This window comes from Fukomys damarensis, unplaced genomic scaffold (assembly GCF_012274545.1).
Source record: "Fukomys damarensis isolate Sample0158 unplaced genomic scaffold, DMR_v1.0_HiC HiC_scaffold_30, whole genome shotgun sequence".
Taxonomy (NCBI): Eukaryota; Metazoa; Chordata; class Mammalia; order Rodentia; family Bathyergidae; genus Fukomys; species Fukomys damarensis.
The window spans coordinates 27,390,594-27,413,523 of record NW_022900942.1 but is presented as its reverse complement, the minus strand read 5'-3'; the positions used below and the strand labels follow the sequence as shown (position 1 = coordinate 27,413,523).

General features: G+C 40.6%; 1 protein-coding gene across 3 annotated transcripts in view; it reads left to right on the top strand.

Moving 5' to 3' along the window:
- Positions 1 to 22,930, top strand: part of Nedd4l (NEDD4 like E3 ubiquitin protein ligase) — a 331,119-nt gene that overhangs the window by 105,463 nt on the left and 202,726 nt on the right. For all 3 annotated transcript variants that reach the window (XM_033757523.1, XM_010635462.1, XM_033757525.1), the window contains one exon: positions 15,706 to 15,779. The gene's annotated coding sequence lies outside the window, so the exon portion shown is untranslated. Of the gene's footprint in view, positions 1 to 15,705; positions 15,780 to 22,930 lie in introns of those variants that run through there.

Below are 22,930 nucleotides of genomic sequence, written 5' to 3'. Positions count from 1 at the left end.
CTCAAAAGTCTACTCATAGGGAGCTTTCCCCAACTTTTCAGCCTGTTTCCCTCTCCCCACCCCTCTAGGTACACTAATTCCTTCCCCATTGGGGTTCCCACAGACTGTCATCCATTGCCATTATTAAACTTATTCTGTCATATTGCAGTTACTTGTGACCATATTGTAATTTATGTTTCTGTTCTGTTTTAACAAAAATACATGAGATAATCAGCTTCTAAAGAGAAAGGATTTATTTTGGTTCACAGCTTTGGAGGTTTCAGTCCATGACCAAGTAGCTCCATTGCTTTGGGCATGCTGAGGCAGCACATCATGGAAGGAGCATTTGATGGAGCAGAGCTTTCATCTCATCACCAGGAAGCCAAATAAAGATAGGAACAGGAAAGACTGGGGTCCCATTATACCAACCAAGGGGATGCTCCCAGTGACTTTAGATTGCCCACGAGGCACCCCTTTAATGTTATATACTACTACCTCAAAAGAGTACTGCGGTGGGACCACACTTCTAAAGCATGGCCTTCTGGAAGACATTCCAGGTGCTGACAGTAGCAGTGCTATATCACAGTGTATAGATGGTAAGCTCCTGTGGACTTGGCCTCTGCCTTATTTTTTCCTCAGCACAGAGCAGGCACTTTGGATTGAGTTGCTACATGGACTTAAGCAGGCCATTGGAGATGAATAGATGTTGTAGGGCACGTATGGGGAGGAAGGGTACTGGGTCCCACTGAGGAGTGCTGGTACTTATAGTAAAGCCAGTTGTGATGAGTGTTCAGTGCCAGGCCAAGTTTTAGTTTAGTCCATGTGCACACAGTAAGAAACATTTTAGGAAGATTGGACTCATGGCAGCAAGGAAATTAGGATGGAGAGAAGCTGCCCCAAACCAATAGCAGCTGCACAGAGCCTGACATTTAATGGGCTCCCATTGGTTTTTGGAAGAATGAACAGATGGGGTTAGGCTAGCTGGGGTTGAGCCACTTTGCCATTGGTGACAACATAAATTGAGGCCATAGAGTACAGAAAAAAAGGTGATTTAGAATTGTTTTAATGGCAATTACAGTAGTACCTCAGTTCATGAATTTAATTCTTTTCATGATTCTGGCTGCAAACCAGGTTGGTCACGAACTAAATGAAATTTCCCCATAGGGTCACCGTTGATCCTAACCACTGAATTTGATTTGGTTTGCGACCAATTCAGTTTGTGACCAGAAATGTGGAAAGAATTACATTCTTCAGAACTAAGATGCCACTGTGCTGTAGTTTATCAGGTCCTCTTTAATGTCACCGTGATCCTTCTTTACATTTTTTCCCCAAAATTTCATGCTTATGGATGATTCATATCCTAGATTTTTTGTAGTTGCCTTTCTTTTAAACACTGACCATATTTAAAAAGTATAAGGTTTGGTAATAAAAATTGAGTCATTAATAGGAAAATGGATGGACCTTGAGATCATAGTGTTAAGTGAAATAAATCAGACACACAAGCTTAAATATTGCATGGTTCCTTTTATAAGAGAAACTCTCAATAAAAACAAAATAAAGGAAAGGTAATGGGAAGTAGGGAGATAGACATTTCTGAAAGGGGCAAGGCATCAAGAGATGGTGGTGGACGGGGGAATGAAGGGAGGGAAAGAGGATAATAAAGAAATTAAGATGTGTTATATACAAGTACCAACTACACACAAGGAATATAAACATTGTGTACTACAAACATATACGGGGGTGGGGTGGGCGTCAGGAGATGGGTGGAGAGGAGGGGGAGGGAAAGGAAAGAGGATGGAAAGAGGAATTAAGATGTGTTACGTGCATGTACCAACTCCCCACAAGGAATGTAAACACTGTGTACTACAGATGCGTACTAATAAAAAATAATACAGCTGCCACACTTATCTTGAACAGATCATTAAGCTCTGTTCCTTCTGCCTTTAAAATGCCACTGCTTTTATATGATAAAAGACACAGGCAACAGTCTTTACTAGTGTTCTTTTCTTGTATTGAAATGTTATGATCTCACAAAAGAAAATCTCAGTGAAGAGATAAATTAGATTCTAATTGTTGCATGGGTTTCTCTGCATATGTTAGTTATCCTGGCTGTAAAACAAATTATTCCCAACTGTAGCCACTTACAAAGCAGCAGACATGGATTATTATCTCAATGGTTGCTGTGGGCCAAGAAATCAAGAGTGGCTTACTGGATGGTTTCCACACACAAGTTGCGTGATTGCTGCCATGTAACAGGTGAGGGTGACCTGTGAAGTTGCTGTTGTCTAAGGGCTTCACTGCAGCTGGAGGATTCATGTCTGTGTGTGTTAGTCAGCTTTCTATCACTGTAACAAAATACCTGAGATAATCAATTTAAAGGAGAGTTTATTTTGTCTCAGTTTCCTAGGATGCAGTAGTCCATGGTTAGTTCGCCCATTGCTTTTGGGCCTGTAGTCAGGCAGTAGCACATCATGAGAGCATGTGGTGAAGCAAAGCTGTTCCCCTCATGGCAGCCAGGAAGCAGAGGAGATGGGGAGGGGTGTGAAGTCCCAGTATGCCCTCCAAGGGCACATACCCCAGTGTCCTGATGTTCTTTCCACCTCCTAAATGATCTCCCACTTTCCAATAGGGCCATGGGCTGGAGACCAAGCCTTCAGCTGATGGGCCTTGGGGAGACATTTCAGATCCAGTTAGTAGCAGTGGTCACTCACATGGCTGTAGGCAGGAGACCCTGGTTCCTCACCTCATCGACCTCTGGATAGGGCAGCTCTAATGTCTTCACAACACTACTGTTTGAGCTCGCTTCCCCTCATGTGAGTGATCCAAGAGAGGGAGAGAGAGAGAGAGGAGAGAGAGAGACACAGACAGTACTCTTTTATGACCTAATCTTCAAAGTCACATACTGTTGCTACCTCAATATTCTTTTATTAGAAAAGAGCCAGAAAACCAACCCCATACAAAGAGAGGGAAATCAAACCTATATACTGAAGAGAGGAATATCAAATATTTGTGGATAGATTTTAAATACACTTACCATAATTTCTTGAAGTCAAGTGCCCTTGAGTATTTAAATTATGATTGTGTTCTGTAGGGCCATGTTTTCACTTTGTCCTATTCGTTAACTTCTTCCCCACTTGGTAGAAGAATGACCATTATATCTAGTAGAGGTTAAGAAATTTAGGCTGTGCAGAATCCTGTGCTCCTGCAATTTTTCAGGCACAGTGTCCTTGGCACTTCTCCTTGTTTAGAATGTTGTAGCAGTAGAACTTTACCATGTGTTACATGTTGTGCTGACAGTGGGGAATAGACAGCTCCAGTGGACAGTCAAGTGAGTTGGGGCTTTCTGCAGTTGTCATCATTATCTAAAGCTTAGATGGCATGTAGTCCTCCTGGTATTGGGCTACTTTCATTTTTTCCGCCTATATATTTGTTCTCACTAGTGATACCTTTTGCCTCTGTTTCATCCCCAAAGCAGAGGTAACTGTGAGCCAGGCATGGTGGTAATCCTAGCACTCTGGGAGGCTGAGGCAGGGGGATTGCAAGTTTGAACCCAGCTTGGGCAATTGGGTAACTTAGTGACATCTGTCTCAAAATAAAAACTAAAGGGCTGGGAATGAAGGCCTTGGGTTCAATCTCAAAGTTTAATTGGGAGCCTCGGGGAATGGAGAATGATGCATCATATTTAGCCTTGCTCCTCCTGTTTGCTAGCACTATGCCTTAAACACAGTTGCCTTGTACATTTTTGGTGAACCTATGATGATGGTCACAGTGGAAAACATTTTAGGAGAGTTAGCAGCAGCATCCAGTCACGTGACATGGAGAAAGTGAAGGGTGGAAAAGGCTGAGGTGGAGAAGACAGGAAGTTTACAGAGCACGGTATTGCAAGAGGTGGAGACAACAAGAATGTGTTTGAGGTGGGGGCATTCTAGGAGATTGTTTTTAAATAAGGGTAGGGAGAGGGGATGAAGGCCGAACACAGGATTTGGAGGACAAGGAAAGGTTGCGTGTGATACTGTAGTGACAGATGCATGGCATTGCACATTTGTACAAATCCATAGAACATACAACTCTTAAGAATGAACCCCAGTGTAAACTGTGGAGTACATGTGATTCTAATGTAGGTTCATCGTTGGCACTAAGTGCAGCCCTGGGGCAAGATGTTGATTGTGGGGAAGGCTGGGTATGGGTGGGAACAAACAGTATGTACGGAATCTCTGTACCACCACTCACTTTTGTGTTTGCTTTTGTTTTGCAGTATTGAAGATTGAATTTAGGGGTCCTCTGCCATTGAGGTATATCCTCAGCATTTCTGTTTTATTTTATTTTTAGCAGACTTGCAGATTAAGCCCAGTGTCTTGAGTGATAAATCAGAAGTTGAAATGCATTTTACTGTGGGAACAATTTTGATGGATTATGTATTCCAGGGGCTTTGTGAGTGGATATAAGAATGTATTAACCACTTATACACAGTTTAAGAAGCAGAGCTTCCAGAGTTCTAAACACTGTCTTATAGCCAAGCCTCCAGTCCTGCCTGTTTGTAAGGTGAATGCATTATTTATTAGTATGCAATGTCGTGTGGCTGGAGCACCTTATCTTTTTGTCTTGATAAAAAAATTAGAAAATTCAGTGTTAAAGCACATGCAAAGTGTACAGAATCACTCCTTTTATATAATAGCAATGCAGAACAGTAGCTTAATAACAGGAAGAGGCACGGGCAGTTGTAATTGTTCTTTCCTCTCTCACTTCCTGATCCTTCTCTCATTGTCCTGTATGTGAATAATATTTTCATTGTCTGAGCCAAGCCACCCTAGTTAAATATTTGATTCTCCTAGAGCGATAAACAGGGATTAAAATATCATATGTAGAATTTATGAAAGTAATAAAATGCTTCAGAAAGTACAGTTGCTAGGCCTGGGGCCTCTTGTATGTGATAAATTAGTCACACACCTTGTCATGTGTTTCCTTACTGAATGGCAATGTCTTCTTATCTGTATTTAAGCTTGCCACTTTGAGGAAACAAAGATAAGAATTTTTCTGTGTGTGTAATAACTATTTTTATAGAGTAACGCTCTTTACTTGAACTTCAGAGAGGAGTGAAATTTTCTGCAACAGCTGCTTGTAAATACTAAGTGCTCAATAAAGGCCTTCCTATCTTCACCTCCCAGCTGTCACCTGCAGAGTACATAGAAGAGCCCTTTTCACCTCCTCCAAAGACACAGTGCTATACCTTTGTGAGTTGGCTGAAAATAACTCATTGGTGTATTTTTTATTATGACAGAGCAAGTTTATTCTTTTAAAAAATATAGCAAGGCTGAACAGTACCATTATTGATGATTTTAAAATGTTTAGTTTTTCTTACATATTTTGTAAAATTTCTATGAAAGTTCATTTTTAAAAAATTTCTCCCACCCCTTCTTTGCTGGGCATCAAACCCAGGGCCTCACTCATGCTAGGCATTGATTGTTTTATGACTGAAGTATACCCAAGCCCTCAAATTTCATTTTTTTAAAAGCAAAAATATTTAAGTGTTTCAAAGGCAAAACAGTACAAGTAAAAAGCAATTGTCAGTTATTTAGAGGTAAAGACTATTAACATCTCCCTTCTAGATCTTTTCCTATGCAGATAGATCAGTGACATCTTTTTTAAAAAAACACCAAGGTGATACTGTATATAAGGACAGGCTGACTGCTACAGCAGCCTTTGGTTTTCAGTGGGACTAAAGAGATGTCTATTGTCTTCTCACGGTCTTGGGAGGGTGAATGGGCCTTAGTGGTGGCCTTTGATGGCCTCCTGAAACTTTTCCCTCTTTGGCATCAGGACCTTCTCTCAGCAGAGGAGTGGGGATGAGAAAGCAGATGTTGAGTGGCTTGTGGGCCATGGAAGAGGTCTTCATCCTTCCTATTCCTGTTTTGTGGGCCAGAACGTGGTCCCATGACTGTCTCTGTCTGCAGGGAAAGCTGGGAAATGTAGTCGAACCATGTGTCCAGGAGGAAAAGGGAGATAACTTGCTGCACAACTTGCTGGGCTGTAACTAAAATTTCTTAACCACATACTCTATTCTGAACATGCTTCTGTATGCTAAATCTGGCTACCTCTCCATCTTTATCCTTTTGGAAGCTCTAATCATTCTCCCTCTCTTCTGATTTTCTTTTCCCGTCCCATGCTTCCCGCAACAGCCACAGAGGTTCTTTCAAAAACATAAGTCAAACGTTGCCTTTAACTTTGCAGTAGTTCCCGCAAATGGTTGGAATCCAGTCCAGCTTCTCCCATTGCCCCCTCTGGTCTCTGACCCCACTGGTCCACACTGCCTCCACTACTGGCCTCTCCCTGTGCTGCTGGGGATGGAGTGGTGGTGTCAGCCCTGGCTGAAACCCCTGCCCCACCTCATCACTCTGTCACCTCAGGTCACAACTCTAGTGTCTTCTCTCCAGAACAACCTTTCTTTTCTTGAGCACAAAGCCATACATTTTTCCACCCCTCTCCCTTTCCCTGTCCGCAGTTGCTTTCACTTAGCTGTTTCAGTGTCTGCAGAGCACTTCCCCCCATCAGAAATCATCTTGCTTATATGTTTGCATTCTGCATGCATATTCTGTCTTTCTGCCTGTTGCATTGTGGGTTCTGGGAGGCAGGCACTGTGTACTGTTTATATTTTTGTCCTCAGGTACCATGTCTGGCATCTGTGTGGTACTCCATAAATACTTGTCAGATGTAAGGAAACCATTACGTGTTCTTACATATTTTTAGTGACAGTATTGTAGCCTATTGCATGGAATTAGGTTCTTTATTGCTGTATCCTTACATTTTAAAACAAGTGCTTGAATTTATTCAATGTGAATGAGTCAGATTCCCTTAGAAGATTCTAGCTATCCCTTCTTTAAAATTTCTTTTATCCATCTGCTCATATAAATGTTGTCTGGTCTTTTTCTGCTTTGAGCACTAAGCCTGTCCCATGTAAGACTATTTATTCAACATGAATGTGAACTCAGGGCAGCCAGGTATTAACTGCTTATCCTGTTAAATCAAATCCTGTTAAGATTCACTTGAGTATCACATCTGTGGAAGACTCAGGACTCTATCCAGAATTCCTGAAAACTCCAATAAAGAGGCAGTGTTTTTTGTTTTTAATTAATTTTGTTGGTTCATTTTAGGTATATAATATAATGACATTCATTATTGGAAATTTTCACCTTTACATAATCTATTTTGGTTCTTATTTTCCCCCCATTTCAACCCCTCCACCTTTAGTATTTATAAAGACTTTGTTTCCATTTTTTCATTTTCTCATATTAATTCCATTCCCTTACCCCTTCCCCTCTTATTTCCCCTTCTCCTTTGTCCCTTTTCTTCCTAATTCACATTATCTGTTATACCTTTTAATCCTTATTTACACTTTCATTTTCTCACACCAGAGAAATTATTTGGTATTTACACATGCTTATCCTGTTTATTTCACTTAACAGTATCACCTCAATGTACATCCATTTAGCTATAAATGTCTCTAATATCTCATTTTTAATGGCTGAGTAGTACTCCATTAAAATCGCTTCTTGGCCTTTTGGCTAAGATCAAGTGTAAAAAAATAATAAAAGAGCACATTTTCTTTATCTAGTCTCCAGTTGATGGGCAGTTGGGCTGCTAATAAGTTTTAGCTATTACAAATTGTGCTGCAGTGAACATGGTTGCACATGTATCACTGTGGTATGATTCTTTTAATTCTTTGGGGAAGATACCCAGCAGGGGAATAGCTGGGTCAAATGGGGCCTCCAGTCCTAATTCTTTGAGGTATCTCCATACTGATTTCCACAGTGGTTGCACCAGTCTACACTCCCAGTAGCAGTGGGGTAGGGTTCCTCTTTCCCCACATCCCCACCAGCATTTGTTATTGCCTGCTTTCATGATAGCAGTCCTTCTTTCTGGAGTGAGGTGGAATCTCAGCACTGTTTTCATTTTCATCTCGAATGGCCAGTGATGTTGAACATTTTTGATATGTTTATTTACTATTTCTACTTCTTTGTCGGAGAAATGTCTATTCATTTCAGATGCCCATTTTTGAATTGGGTCTTTAGATTCAGGAGGTCTGATTTCTTAAAGTTCTTTATATATTCTAGATAGTAGACCTTTGTCTGAATAATAGCTGGTAAAAATTCTTCCCACATTGTGGGTTGTCTTTAAACACTGTTGGTGGTTTCTCTTGCTTTGCAGAAGTTTTTTAATAAGAGATCCCACTTGTTGACTGTTCGTTCTAGTTCATGGGCAACTGAGGTTTGTTCATAAAATCTTTTCTTATGTCAGTGTCTTCAAAAGTTCTACCTAACTCTCTTCCAGCCAGTTTAGTGTTTCTCTTTGAATATTTAGATCTTTAATCCATTTTGATTTTACTTTAGTGCATGGTGAGAGATATAGGTCTAGTTTTAATGTTTGGCAAGTTGAAACCCAGTTTTTCCAACACCATTCTTTAAAGAGACTATCTTTCCTCCAGTGTGGGTGTTTGGCTCCTTTGTCAAATATGAGGTGCCTGAGTGTGTCTGGAGCTGTTTCTGCATCTTCTCATCTGTTCCACTGGTTCAGGTCTGTTTCTTTGCCAATACCATGCTGTTTATATAACAGTGGCTTTTTAGTATTGTTTCAATTTGGGTATTGCGATACCCCCTACCTTGTCTTTGTTACCTAGAATTGCTTTTCCTATTCTAGGTCTCTTCTTGTTCCAAATGAATTTTTGGATTGTTTTCTCAAGTTTTGTGAAGTATGCTGCTAGAATTTCAATTGGGATTACATTGAATGTATATAACATTTTTGGAACTATGGTCATTTTCACTATGTTGATTCTTCCTACCCAGGAGCAAGGGATGTTTTTCCATTTTATGATACCCTTTTCAATCTCCTTTTTTTCAAAGTGCTGTAGTTTTCAGACTTGATGTCTTTGATTTCTTTTGTTAGGTTGATTCCTAGGTATTTCAATTTTTTGGATGCTACTGTGAAATAAATTGTTGCATTTCTCTCTCAGTGAGTCTGTTCGTGTACAGGAGAACTATTCACTTTTTTGTGTTGACCTTGTATGCAGCTACTTAACTGAATTTGTTTATTACATCTAGAAGACTTTTGGAGGAGTTCTTGGAGTCTTCCTTATAAATTATCATGTTATCTGCAAATAATGACAACTTGACTTCTTCATTTTGTGTCTGTATTCCTTTTCTTTCTCTTATCTAATTGCTGTGGCTAATGTTTCCAAAACTGGATTGAACAGGAGTGTTGATAGTGGACATCCTTGTCTTGTTCTTGATTTTAGTGTGAAGGATTTCAGTTTTTGACCATTTAGTATAATGTTGGCTGTTGGTTTTTCGTAGATGGCTTTTATCAGATTTAGATAGAACCCACCTATTCTAATTTTTTTTGGTAGGGTTTTTATCATCAATGCATGTTGGATTTTGTCAGATGCTTTTTCTCCATCTATTGAGATGATTATATGGTTTTTGTCCTTGGCTCTATTAAAATACTGTATCACATATATTGACTTGCACATGTTGAACCATCCCTACATCCCTGATCAGGATGTATGATCTTCTTGATAACTACAGGCCAATCTCCGTGTTGAACATAGATGCAAAAATTCTTACTAAGATACTGGCAAATACAATGCAGAAGATCATCTTTTTCAGTTAAATCTTTCTCTGCTTTTGGGATCAAGGTGATGCTTGCTTCCAGGAATGAATTTGGGAGTATTGCTTTCCTTTCAATTTCATTGAAGAGTTTAAACAGTAGTGGCAGTAGCTCCTCTCTAAATGTCTTGTGGAATTCAGCAGTGAAACCATCAGGGCCCAGGCTTTTCTTAGTTGCTAAGTTTTTAATTATGTTTTCAATTTTGTTGCTTGATATTGAGTTGTTTAGAATTTTTAAGTCATCTTCATTCAACTTTGGTAATTCATAAATGTCTAGGAATCTGTCTATTTCTTCTGTATTTTCCATCTTACTGACGTATAGGTTCTTGAAGTAGGTATTGATGTTCCTCTGGATTTCTGCTGGGTCCATTGTAATTTCACCCTTTTCATTCCTAATTGCATGGATTTGAGCCTTTTCTTTCCTTTTTTTGATAAGGTTGGCTAAGGGTTTGTCAATTGTGTTCTTTTGAAGAACTAACTCTTTGCTTCATTGATTTTTTTTTTTGTATCATTGTCTTAGTCTTCATTCCATTGATTTCTGCTGTGATCTTTATAATTTTCTCTATTTTATAAAATTTTGGTTTGTCCTCCTCTTCTTTTTCTAGAAGCTTGAAGATCAACATCAGGTTGTTTAATTGAGCTCTCTCTGTTTTCCTAATCTGAGTATTCACTGCTATGAATTTCCCTTGTAAGACTGTTTTCATTGTGTACCATAGATTACAATATCTTGTATTGTCATTGTTGTTTAAGTGTAGAAACTATCTGATTTCTTCTTTAATTTGAAGAATTGTGTGTTGGTCAGTTTCCATGTGTTTTTGAAATTTTTGTGTGGTTTTTTTTTTTTTTTTTGGTATTGATCTCTAATTTCATTGCACTATAATGTCTGATAATATCCAGGGAATAACTTCAGTTCTTTTGAACTTACTCAAACATATTCCATGAGTAAGTATGTGGTCTATTTTGGAGAACAACCCATGTGCAGCTGAAAAGAATGTGTTTTGATTTTGTGGGGTGGAACATTCTAAACATCTGTTAAGTTCATTTGTTCAAGAGTTTGATTGAGTTCTATTATTTCATTGTTTATTTTCTGTCTAGTTGATCTGTTTGTGACAGTGAGGTATTGAGGCCCCCCACTACTATTGTGCTAGTGTTTATTTGATTTTTCATGTCCGCTAGCATTTGTTTTATATAATTGGGTGTACTAGTGTTTGCTGCACATATATTTATGATTTTCATCTCTTCCTCTTGGATTTTTTCCCTTTACAAGGATGTAGTGTCCTTTTTTGTCTCTGTTAATCAGTTTTGGTTTAAAATCCACTTGATTTGCAAAGAGGGGATAGCTACTCCTGCTTTTTTGGGGGGTGTGGTTCTTGTAGAATGGAGTATTGTTTTCCATCCTTTAACTTTTAGTCTGTGAGCTTCTTTTTGAATTGATGTGTTTCTTCTATGCAGCATATTGGATCTTGTTTCTTGACCTATTCTACCAGTCTGTTTATTTTGATTGGTGAATTGAGACCATTAACCTTGATGTTTATGACTGATATGTATTGACATCCTTGTCATGATTTTTTCTTTTTATTGGATTCTCCCCCTGTGCATTTAATTTCTTGTCATGCCTGATGGATTCTTCTGCTGAGCTTCCTGGATTGTGATCCTCATTGTCTTTTCCTAGAATATTGTTGTTTAAAATTTTTTGGAGTGCTGGTTTGGTATTCATGAAGTTCCTCAGGTGCTCTTTATTATCAAAGTATCTTATTTATTCAACAATTTTGGAAGATATTTTTTGCAGGGTACATCAGTCTGTGTTGGAGGTTGTTTTCTTTTCTTTCTTTCTTTTTTTGGTACCAGGGTTTGATTTTGGAACTTGGGTCCTTGCACTTGCGAGGCAGGAAGCAGCACCACTGAGCTAAATCCCTGGCCCAGAGGTTGTTTTCCTTTAGGGCTTGAAATAAATCACTCCAAGCTCTTCTTGCCTTTGAGGATTTGTGTTGAGAAGTCTGCTGTGATTCTGATGGGCTTTCCTTTGTATGTGATTTGTTTCTTTAATTGCTTGTAGAATCTTATTCTTCTGTTGGGTTCTGGAATCTTAACTATAATATGCCTATGTGTAGTTTGTTTTTTGTTTTTGTTTTTGTTTTTGTTTTTTGGCTTATGGTTAGTTAGTCCTATATGCCTCACTTATCTGTATGTGAAGGTTTTTTTACCCTACTTGGGAAGTTTTCTGGCATTACTTCTGTGAACAGTTTTTTTATGTTGTACACACTGCACTGTCTCCTGTTATTGAGGATTTGTTGAGAAGTCTGCTGTGATTCTGATGGGCTTTCCTTTGTATGTGATTTGTTTCTTTAATTGCTTGTAGAATCTTATTCTTCTGTTGGGTTCTGGAATCTTAACTATAATATGCCTATGTGTAGTTTGTTTTTTGTTTTTGTTTTTGTTTTTGTTTTTTGGCTTATGGTTAGTTAGTCCTATATGCCTCACTTATCTGTATGTGAAGGTTTTTTTACCCTACTTGGGAAGTTTTCTGGCATTACTTCTGTGAACAGTTTTTTTATGTTGTACACACTGCACTGTCTCCTGTTTCTTCATTGACTCTGATTAATCTCATGTTATTCTTCTTTTTATCATCTAGCAGCTGCTGGATTGATTTCTCATGGTCCCTTACTATTTCTAAGAAATATCTCTTTTCCTGGTCACTAATTGCAATCCTGTCTTCTATATCTGAAATTCTGTTCTCACATTGTCTCATTCTGCTGCACAAACTTTGAATGGAGTTTTCATTCCCTGGAAATCTGTTTGCATCTGTTTTATGGATTCCATTTGTTCCTGCTGTTGGGATTTCATCATGTTCCTTAGCGCTTGTATTTTTTTTTTTTTATTTGTGTCCACTCTAGATCTATTAATCATGTCTTGCACTGTGGGCACAATCTCTGCAGTTACCTGAGAAATTATTTCTGATTTCATTTTTTTTTTCCAGATCCTTTTTCATTGCCAGTTCAGGGAGTCCAGGTTATGGAGTTCATCAGATTGATTCATCCTGTTTCCCTATGGGGTTGCTGTAGGTGATCTGTAAGTCTGGTTTTGACACTTGTTTATGTATCTTCTCATTTCAACAGATGCAGCATGCTGTGCCTTTGTTGAGGCAACTTTTTGCTCACCCATCGGTCTTCTATTCTCAAGAAGCCACTGAACAGCCTTTTCTCTTCTGCTCCCCAGTACACTAATTCCTGAGTTCAGAATGGTAGCCTTCTGGATTGCTGAGCTGACCTATTGTCTGGGTGGGCTTTTGACTGGGTCCTGTACACACTTGGAGTAGTATCTAGGTCTTCCTCTGGCTAGGACCCCTGTGTAGCTGTTGTCTGGCAGGGCCTTTGGCTGGGGGCTGTGCACCCCAGTCCCTGGTTTCTGAGCAGGCCTCTAGCTATGGTCTGTATGCACTTACCAGTGGTATCAGGGTGATCCTCTGGCTATTGCTTGTGTGCCTGTGCAACTCTTTCAGGAGAGCCCTTGGCTTTGGCCTGTATGCCCATGCCCCTGGGGTTGGAGTGGGGCCCGGGTTGGGATCTGCCTGTAGCCCCACTGCTCTGGTCCACACAGCTGATTGCCAAAATTTGTGCACACTTACTAATGATATGGGGCTGGACTCTGGCTCAGACTAGAGTTCTTACCCCACTCCATGGAATGTGGCTGATAGTTCCTGATTTTCCTTCCTATACACAAACATTTATTCATTTGCCTATATCAGTCAACAGGACAGGACTTTCCTGTGCAAACAGAATCAAGGCTGTATCTGAGCTGGGTTTAAGCAGGTTCTGCTGCTTAGCAGTTCCTCTTCTCAAAGGGTCTTTTTCTCTTCTGTTGCCAGATCAGACATTTGCTTTTTAAGCTGGCACCAAGCATTTGCCTGCAGATTATTATTCCCTTTATAATGTCCATGGTTCCCTGAGGCTTCCCCTGCACTGGAGTGTTTGAGGCCTCACTTTTTGTAATTAAGCTCCCTCTTCTCCAGCAGTGTCCTGTTCTCCATTTCTTTTGAATGACTCCTCACCCCTCTTGAATCTGAACAACTGCACCTGGCAGACTGATGGTTTTTAATTTTTATGCTATGGCCACAAACTCTTCTCAGGCATACAAAAAACTCCACACTGGTAGGGGGCCAAAATTTGATTCATATGTGAGAAATAAGTTCACAGTCATCCCTCGAAGTGAGCAGGTCATGGGAGCATCACACAATTAGTAGCAGGGTACAACTTGCTGAGAAACAGAAAAACACCTCTGTCTATATAACTTCCCATGCTAATGAAAGAATCTGTGACCTCTGGACTGTGACAATACAATAGATATTTCAAGGTGGGTGGTCCCCACAGCATTCAGCATAGCCAAGGGAAGAGCACTTTAACCCCAGCACTTTTGTAAACACATGAAAACACTGTTATGCTCTGGCAGTGTTGTATTTCACTTATTCTCCACTTGTATGGTGTTGCTTTATGTCTCTTAATCATTTTATGACGCTGTCAAACTTGAAGACACATTGGTGCTTTTGTTTTTGTGATGCTGGTTATGGACCCAAAGACATTGAAGGCAAGTGTTCTATTTAGCTGTACATCCCTTGTATTCTATCCCATGTTTAATGGGTGACCAAGCACAGGTACAAACAAGTTGAGAATATCTTCTCTAACATGTGTGTTCCTTGTGTTCACTTGTGGGCAGCCTTGTTTAGGAATACACAGTTGGATAGGTGATGGAGTGTTAAGTTTTCTTTGATTGCATCTTCCAATTCCATGTATGTATGATTTGTGATTGGCTGACAGAGATCCACTCTCCTGTTTTCTCTGTGTCTTATTTTGACATTAAAGAACATTAATGTTTTATTCTCCAATGCCATTGGATTTTGTCACCTTTTTTAATTTTTAAAAATTAATTAGTTAATTAACTTATTTATTTTGGTACTGAGGATTGAACTCGGGACCTTGTACTTAACAGGCAGACGGCAGAACCATTGAGCTAATCCTCAGCCCTCACCATTGGATTTTGACTAAATGTATTGGACAAATGAATTTCATGTTGCTTCTGTCTTGCTGCTCAGCGTTTGTGTTCTTTTTACTCTTCTTGGATAACTTCCTACAGTTATCATTAAGACATTCGGGACATAGGAGATGGCCTAGAGTGATGGTGATGGTGAACGCTTTAGGGACAAGTGCCCAAACTACAACCTCATATCCACTCATTTATCACAAAGTGCCAACACTATTGTTAGACCTGAATACCAAGTTCTTGGTTTAGAAAAAACAACTCATACATTGACATCTTTGGTCTTAAAAGAAAAATAACATGTGTGCCATAGGTTTACCACCACTCTTAAATGCTTGCCCAACCCATGTTCTTTCAAATGGTCCCATTATTGGGTCATATACTGTTGGTCTGTCTGCTTATAACTTCCATTAGAACCATGAGCATATTCATATTTATATGTCAAGGCCAGATTCCATACCATACCTGGTACATAAGAAATATTGGAATGAATAAATAATTGACCAACTTCTGAGTTGGTTTGGATGGTTATCATTCAGGAAGTTGCTATTTATTGGAACTGAAAAATTATTTTTGCTCACTGATGGCATTTTGAAGAGTACCATGATTTTGAGGAAATAGCTTAACACATAAAAACTTTGTTATTTTCTATCTCTGACCCTTACAAATACATTAACTTTGAAGGTGGAAGTATTTATTATATTCACGGCACCTGGTTGTTCTTGGAGACATTTACTGGGTGGTTTCATACGTGTGGCTATGTCTTGGTATAATTAGGAAATACTTCTTCAAATGTCAGGAGTAATCGATGATAATGACCTAGTTTGAAATTAAACTTGGGCCTAATCTGGATAATGTAGTTTCTAGAGTCTTAGCAATGTTGCTTTTTTACACTATAGGAAGAGTTGCCTGTGTTTGAATTGATCTATTTTGTATGACAAGGTGGAACTGAGTAGAAATCATAGACTTTAATGTTTGGTGTGAGAGAGCAAATCATTGAAGATCAGTTTCTAACCTTCCTTTTTTCTCTCTCCAACAGGGAGAATCCCGTATTCTCAGAGTGAAAGTTGTTTCTGGAATTGATCTCGCCAAAAAGGACATCTTTGGAGCCAGGTGTGTCTGGTGTGTGTGTGTGTGTGTGTGTGTGTGTGTATACCCCTGGAAAGTTTGGCAAGCACTCTTCAAATTTGGGCATGCACCAGAACCATCCGGAGGGCTTCTTAAAGAAAGTTAATGGGGCCATCAGCAGAGATTTACCTAGTTCCTGATACTGATTTGTGGGGCTCGGGTCCACACCTGCAGAGGATCTAACAGTGCATCACCAGGGTAGTTTATCAGGCTTGTCCTTCATGTGGGCTGATGGCCTCAGAAAGTAGATTGTGGAGTGTGGGGTTTTCATCCCCTCAATAGAAAAATAGTTTGGGAATGTGGCTGTTCTCATTGTAATACAGCTGGCCCTCAGTATCCATGGTTCTGCACCTATAGATTCAGCCACATCGTGTCAAAATCATTTGAGCAAAAATACTACATCTACAATGAACATGTACAGACATTTTTTTATTGCCATTATTCCCTAAGCAAAACTTTTTACTTAGTGTTTACATTGTGTCAGGTGCTGTAAGTAATTTAGAGATGCGTTTAAGTTTATGGGAGGATATGTATAGAATGGTTCTGGTGCACACCTGACAACTATGCTGCTTATATAGGGAATTGAGTATCTGTGGGTCATGGAACTAATCTCCTGTGGACACTGAGTGATGGGTGAAAAATATATGTTCTTAACTTTGGGAAGTATAAATGTGTCATTTGTTCCTAGGAGATTGGATATTGTAGACATGTATAATCTGAGTTAAGAGATTGGTGATTTGGGTGAATTTGGTGATTGCTGTGTTGGTCACAGAATCACCAGCTGGGCAACAGCCTAAGCTTTCTAGATGTTGAGACTTTTTTGCTTTCATGTTACATGTGGTACTCAGTCTTTAAGTCTACCCTTTGGCTCTCTGTGTTGTATGACATGAAATTTTTGTGCTGGTGGCTGGGTGATGGTAGAGCCCCTTAGAAGTAGGACTCAAACGAGACTTTGGAGGTGAGAGATCTTTTGAACTTGGACCTAGGAGATATGTTAGAGATGGTCTAGCCCAGCTTTCACCTCACAGTTGACAGAACTCAACTCTAGGAGTACCCACGTATATGCCTAGTTTACATAGACTGACAGGGTGGAAGAGTGGCCACAATAGCCTGCCTACCCCCTACCCAAGGCTCTTGTCACTTTTCTGCAAGCCTGTCTGCATCACCATAGGACTTTATGATGAAAGCAGGTGATCCCTGAGGATTCCTCTTAGCAGGTGACTGGTTTCCTCTTGTGAGTCCCCTGTGCTGTGGCCCTTGGAGACCTCCTGGTTGGAGGGCCTGCATATGGTGCAGAAGACCTTTTAAGATGAGGCCTCTTTCTGTTCAGCTGTCTTCCTCTGCTGCCAGTGGTAATTACACCTCTGTATCCAGAACTACCATGCACCCTACACCATTTAGTGTCTGTTAAAAAAACTGGTAAGTTATTGGAGTGAAACCTAGAGAAATTATTAAAAGACAAAATTGATTGAACAGCAGTCTTTTTAAAAATCCTTGTGCCTATGTATGTCTCAAATGACTGATAGCTATTGCTCAAAGGCATGTCACCCGGAACCTCCTATCTCAGTGTTGTTTCAGGAAACTGACTGCAACCTGTGCTGCTGATGATGTTAGAAGGGGACACAAATCTACCTGGAGATCCTTTATCATTTGAGGAGAGGCCAACAGCACTGGGCACAGGCGGGAACCCCCACCCCAACACCTTCATTCGGTTCTATGAGTCTATGCTCCTCACTCCCCTAAAATGAAACACCATTTTCTGGAGTCCTCAAATTCCATACCTAGCAAAGACTCCCTTATATTTTGCCTTTTCTGTGAAGCCTTTCAAGAAAATTTTTACTTATCTGTATTTTTTTTCTTAACTTCTCCAACTGCCATAGTGGGCACAATCTCCTTTTGGTTTTCCCAGATGCATTATCTGGTGGCTCTCTGGTATTACTTTCACTTGTCTCTATTACTATATTGGAAGTTTATTGCAGACAGAGTGCTTACATTTTCATGCCTTTTTATTACCCAATGGACAGAGATCCAAGAACCAGAACAAAAATACTGCTTTTTAAATATTTACACATCTGTGTGATGACAAGTTGGCTGTGCTCTTAGGTCAGAAATTCCTCCTTCTGAAAATCATTTTAAAAGAAGTTGGTTTTAGAAATTCTGATGATGTTTTGAAAGTTGATCAGGTTTCTCTTTTGTCCAAATCCCTTCATTAAAAAATGACATTGATTCAGGTTGTATTTCTGAGCCTAAGGTGACCTGAGGTTGAAATTGTAATGGAATTAGGCTCCAAATCTTAGAAAAGCCAACAAAATTCAGTCTTGATATTTTATTTTTTATATGAAAGCAAGCAAAGGCATTTCTTAGGAATTCTCCAAGATGTTCATTAGAGAGACAAATAGTATTGTGGTAGAATAGCAAAGTGCCAGAAAATGAGCCAGAACCTCTGAGTCCCTGTTCCATCCTTCATTCTCTTAGATAAATTAATGGAAAGCCACACTTTCCCTCCTGCCTTCCTCCTTTTCTTTCTGCCTCTCTTGGGTACCAGTTTCTTGGAGGTGGTGTGTAGTTCTTTAAGGACCTGTTTGCTGGTGAGGCCAGCAAAGTCTGAAGGACCAGGTGACAGTGCAGCTTGGTGCCCTGTTGATATCTCACCTGGGGGTGGCATTTACTGCTGCCTGATGACCCGCCTTCTCTCTCTACATTGCTTTGGCAAAATTCTCCAAACTTATGTTATAGATTGTCTGTGTAGAACAAGGGCAGTGGTTTCCTTGTGCTTGGCTTCTGGGGTTAGGGAAGAGCCCATCTAAATGATGGCAGTTCTGAGGTTTAGTTTAAGAATGTGGTTTCAGGCACAGGAGTTTTTGTAGTACATGCTCCCTGCTGTCTCTTCTCTCCTTCAGAACTCTGAGCTGGCAAGCATCTGTTCATCCTAAGGCTCTCCCCTGGGTATTCCCTTGGCTTCCCTTGAGGGAAACAATGCCGGTCAGGAATCCCTGCTACAGAAGGGCACTGTATAGAGGAAAGAGGGCAGATTTGTGAGCAGCACTGTCAGAGTCATGAATGTGATGAAAATCACATAGGCAGAGATGTGTTAGAGCCAGTGACTTTGGTTTCTGGGGCTCTGTCTCCTTTGTCTGCCAGGGAGGTCCGGGCCCTTGGGCCAAGGTGAGGTGGAGCGCTAGGCCACAGTTACTGTGAGTGGGGACATAATGTATGATGCGCAGGAATGCCTTTGGGGCCATGGAGAACTTTGTCCCTCCTTACCCTTCCAGCATGAAGGTGAGGCTTCCTGAGGCCTGGTGTGAGGACTAGTTTCAGGGCCCTGGTGGCAGAGCCTCCCTCAGCTGGAGTTGGCCGATAGAGACCCTTGCCTGAAAGTCCTTCTCCTTTTTGCTTCTGTCAGCCTCCATTCAGTGCTTGGGTTAAAAGATTGTTTTCCCCTCTCTCCTCAATTCCATTTGCTTTGCTTTTTCTTTTTCTTCATTAAGCTTTTTGGTACTTTTTAGGTATACACTACAATACATTCATTACCTTTACATGATGTATCTTAATTTTTATTTTTTCTCCTTTCCTCTGTCCTCTCTTCACCTTCTCCTTCCCTCCCTATTTACAAAGACTTTGTTTCCATTTTTCCATTTTCTCATATTTTTTCTTTTCTTTCCTTTCCCCTACCCTTCCAACTTCCCCTACTCCTTTAGCCCTTTTCTTCCTATTTCACATTATCAGTTATACAATATGAACTTTATTTACACTTTTAGTTTTTCACACCAGAGAAACTATTTGGTATTTACACGTGTGTGTCCTATTTATTTCACTTAATAGTATAGCCTCAGTATGCATCCATTTAGCTATAAATGTTTCTAGTGTCTCATTCTTTGTGGCTGAGTAGTACTCCATTTTATAGAAAAACTACATCTTTATCCAGTCTCCAGTTGATGGGCAGTTGGGCTATTGTTTTAGCTATTACAAACTGTACTGCTATAAACATGAGTACACATGTATCGCTGTGGTGTGATTCTTTTAATTCTTTTGGAAAGATACACAGCAGAGGGATGGCTGGGTCAAATGGAACCTCTAGTTCCAGCTCTTTGAGGTATCTCCATATTGATTTCCATAGTGGTTGCACCAGTCTGCACTCCCACCAATAATGGAGAAGGGTTTCTTTCTCCCCACAACCCCCGCAACATTTGTTATTGTTTGATTTCTTGATAGCAGCCATTCTTTATGGGGTGAGGTGGAATCTCAGTGTTGTTTTCATCTGCATTTCTCGAATGACCAGTGATGTTGAACATTTTTTCATATATTTATTTGCAGCTTTTACTTCTTTGTCTAAGAAGAATCCATTTCCGATGCCCATTTTTGAGTTGAGTCTTTATATTTTGGTCTTTTGTTGTTGTTGTTGTTCTGTATATAGTCTAGATAGTAGACCTTTGTCTGAGAAACAGCTTTTCCCACATTGTAGGTTGTCTCTCAGCTCTGCTGGTGGTTTCTCTTGCAGTGCAGAAGCTTTTTAAGACACGATCCCAGTTGTTGATTGTGCTAGTTTCTGTGCTATTGAGGATTTGTTCATAAAGTCTTTTCCTATGCCAATGTCTTTGAGAGTGCTACCTATCTTCCACAAAGTTTAGTGTTTCTGTTTTAATATTTAGATCTTTAATACATTTTGATTTTAGTTTAGTACGTGGTGAAAGATAAAGGTCCAGTTTTAATCTTTGGCAGGTTGAAATTCAGTTTTTCCAGCACCATTTATTGAAGAGGCTATCTTTCCTCCACTGAGGATGGTCGGCTCCTTTGTCAAACATGAGGTAGCTGTCCAGTCTATTCCACTGAACCTCGGGTCTGTTTCTTTGCTAGTACCATGCTGTTTTTAACATAGTGGCTTTGTGGCATTCACTTTTATTAAAGGAACTTCTTTGTTCAAAGCAGATAGGAAAGCTGAGCTCTACCTAAACACTGGCACAGTCAACAGGGTGGGGAGCACTGCAGTCCAGAAGGGGGAGTTCCCTTCCTGCCATGGAGTCCCAAGCTCTCCCCAGGTTGTTGGCACTTTTGTCTACAAAAGTGTAAAAGTGTTACATGGATGTTGGGATGTAAGAAGTAACTGAGACTCCAGTCACCCTAGGTCAGAGGCTTCCCTTACTTATTACCTATGTCATGAAAAAAATGTTAAGTGATTAAAAGACAAAAAACTTCTAGGCAAAAGAAAAATCTAACCTCCTGAAAAACAGACCATGTGTAAAATGCCGGTGAAACATGAAAAGGGAAGTAGAGCTCTGCTCCAAACAGTCATCTTCAGACCCCACAGCCCACCCCTCTTCCCTCTTCACCTTTTCTTCTGAGGTCTGTGCCTGAGATTATTCCTCAACCCTGACGTACCCAGGTCTGGGCAGTGCCTTTGATAGCTCATCTGAGGACTCAGCTAGGTAATTCTCTTGTCCTCCATCGCTCAGGCAGCCTAGCAGAGTCACTTTCTGTCATTGGTGTGCCTGTAATTCCTAGGCACCTCAGGGCACAGCGGACTTCACTTGTTTTATAATTAGTAGTGTTTCTTGCTCCTAAACTAGTCTGCTATCTTCTGATGACTAGGATAATATTTTGCAATGCTTATTATTTTTTAATCTTCCAAGTAGTAGTCTATCACATAACACTAGCAGGTCCTCAAGAAGTACTGTTATTTGCTGAAAGAATGCCTAAATTGGGCTCTAGTCTAACTCCTCTTTCCCTCCTTTTCTTATTCCTTCTTAGAAAATTCACTGTTCTTTAAATGTGCCTTCTCTCAACTGATGCCTGCCTGCCCACCCTCCCTCCATCCTTCCTTCTCTCCCTTCTTTCCTTTCCTGTGGATTGAGTCCAGAGAGGTAGCAGCTCATATAAGCTATATCCCCAAATCCTTAAATTATTTTAGATTTTGAGACAGGATCTCATTAAATTGCCCAAGCTGGGCTCAAACTTTTGACCCTATGCCTCAGCCTCAGCCTGGCAGAGTGCTGGGGTTACAGGTGTGCACCACCGTACCCAGCGTACCTGCATTCTTTCAGGCAAGCTCTCATTCATTTCTCAAGGGCCAGTTCTAGTGGCAACACACTTGCTGAGATCCTGTTACCTGAGAAACCAGAACAGCTGCTGTCCCCTGAGCTGTAGTGTTTCTGTGAATCTCCTCCTTCCTCTGGCTGTGCATCTTGGCAGAGCTGGTAGGCCAGAGGCTGCAACCCTGCCTTATTCTTTGTAGGCCTAGGGATTTTACATGTGGCAGTGGCTATTACAGCAGTATGCTGTATGGGCATGTTTGTCATGGTCTAGTGCTGCCATCCTGAAAGAGGGGCTGCCTTTGCTCCTTTTCCTGGATGTCCTGTGAGCTCATTACCCTTCTCCCCCAGGCATCTGGGAGAGTTGCTTTCTTGAATTCTCATAGGAGCACTGTGTAGACCAGTAGAAGAGGCCAACCCAGAACTCGCAGGAAAGGTGAGTTCAGAGAAAGTTTAAGGAAAGCAAGCTCAAGTCTGGCACCACAGATGAGAATCTTAGGTAGTCGAGGGATGCGTGCCAGGAAGTTTCTGTTTGATGCTGGTGTTTGTGCAAAGCTACTACCTTGCCCTGCAGAAGGAGTATGCTCTGTTATTGTGGTAGATCCTAAAGACTTCTTGGTGCATGAGGTTGAGCTCAGTGGGGAATAGAAGGTCAGGGCCCTGCATCAGCTCCTAGGCATCTGTCCTAGGGGTCAGGACAAAGCCAAGGACATGAGTAGTGGCTGAGGGAGCACACAGGTGTTGCAGACCACCTTGTCTGTTCTCCCATACAAACGAAGTAGAGGCAATGGGTCACACACAAGGCCCAAGGACCCAAGGCAGTTATAGGAAGCAGAGGCTGCAGCAGCATCAGAAACCTCATCAGTTTTACAGGTAAGGATCAGCTGGGTACCTCAGTTGGCTGGGATGCTTTGTAGATACTTTTTGGTGGGGCAGGGACAAGTAAGTCTTGGTGTTTAGCCACAGTGATATGTATAGTTAGGGGTAGATAAGTTGTAGTTTACCTGAGGTAGGGTGGAAGGAAGGGGATAGCAGTTCATAGTAGCTCATGTTTATTGAGCACTTACCGTGTGCCAGGCACAACCCCCATCCCACTTTATTTGTACAGAC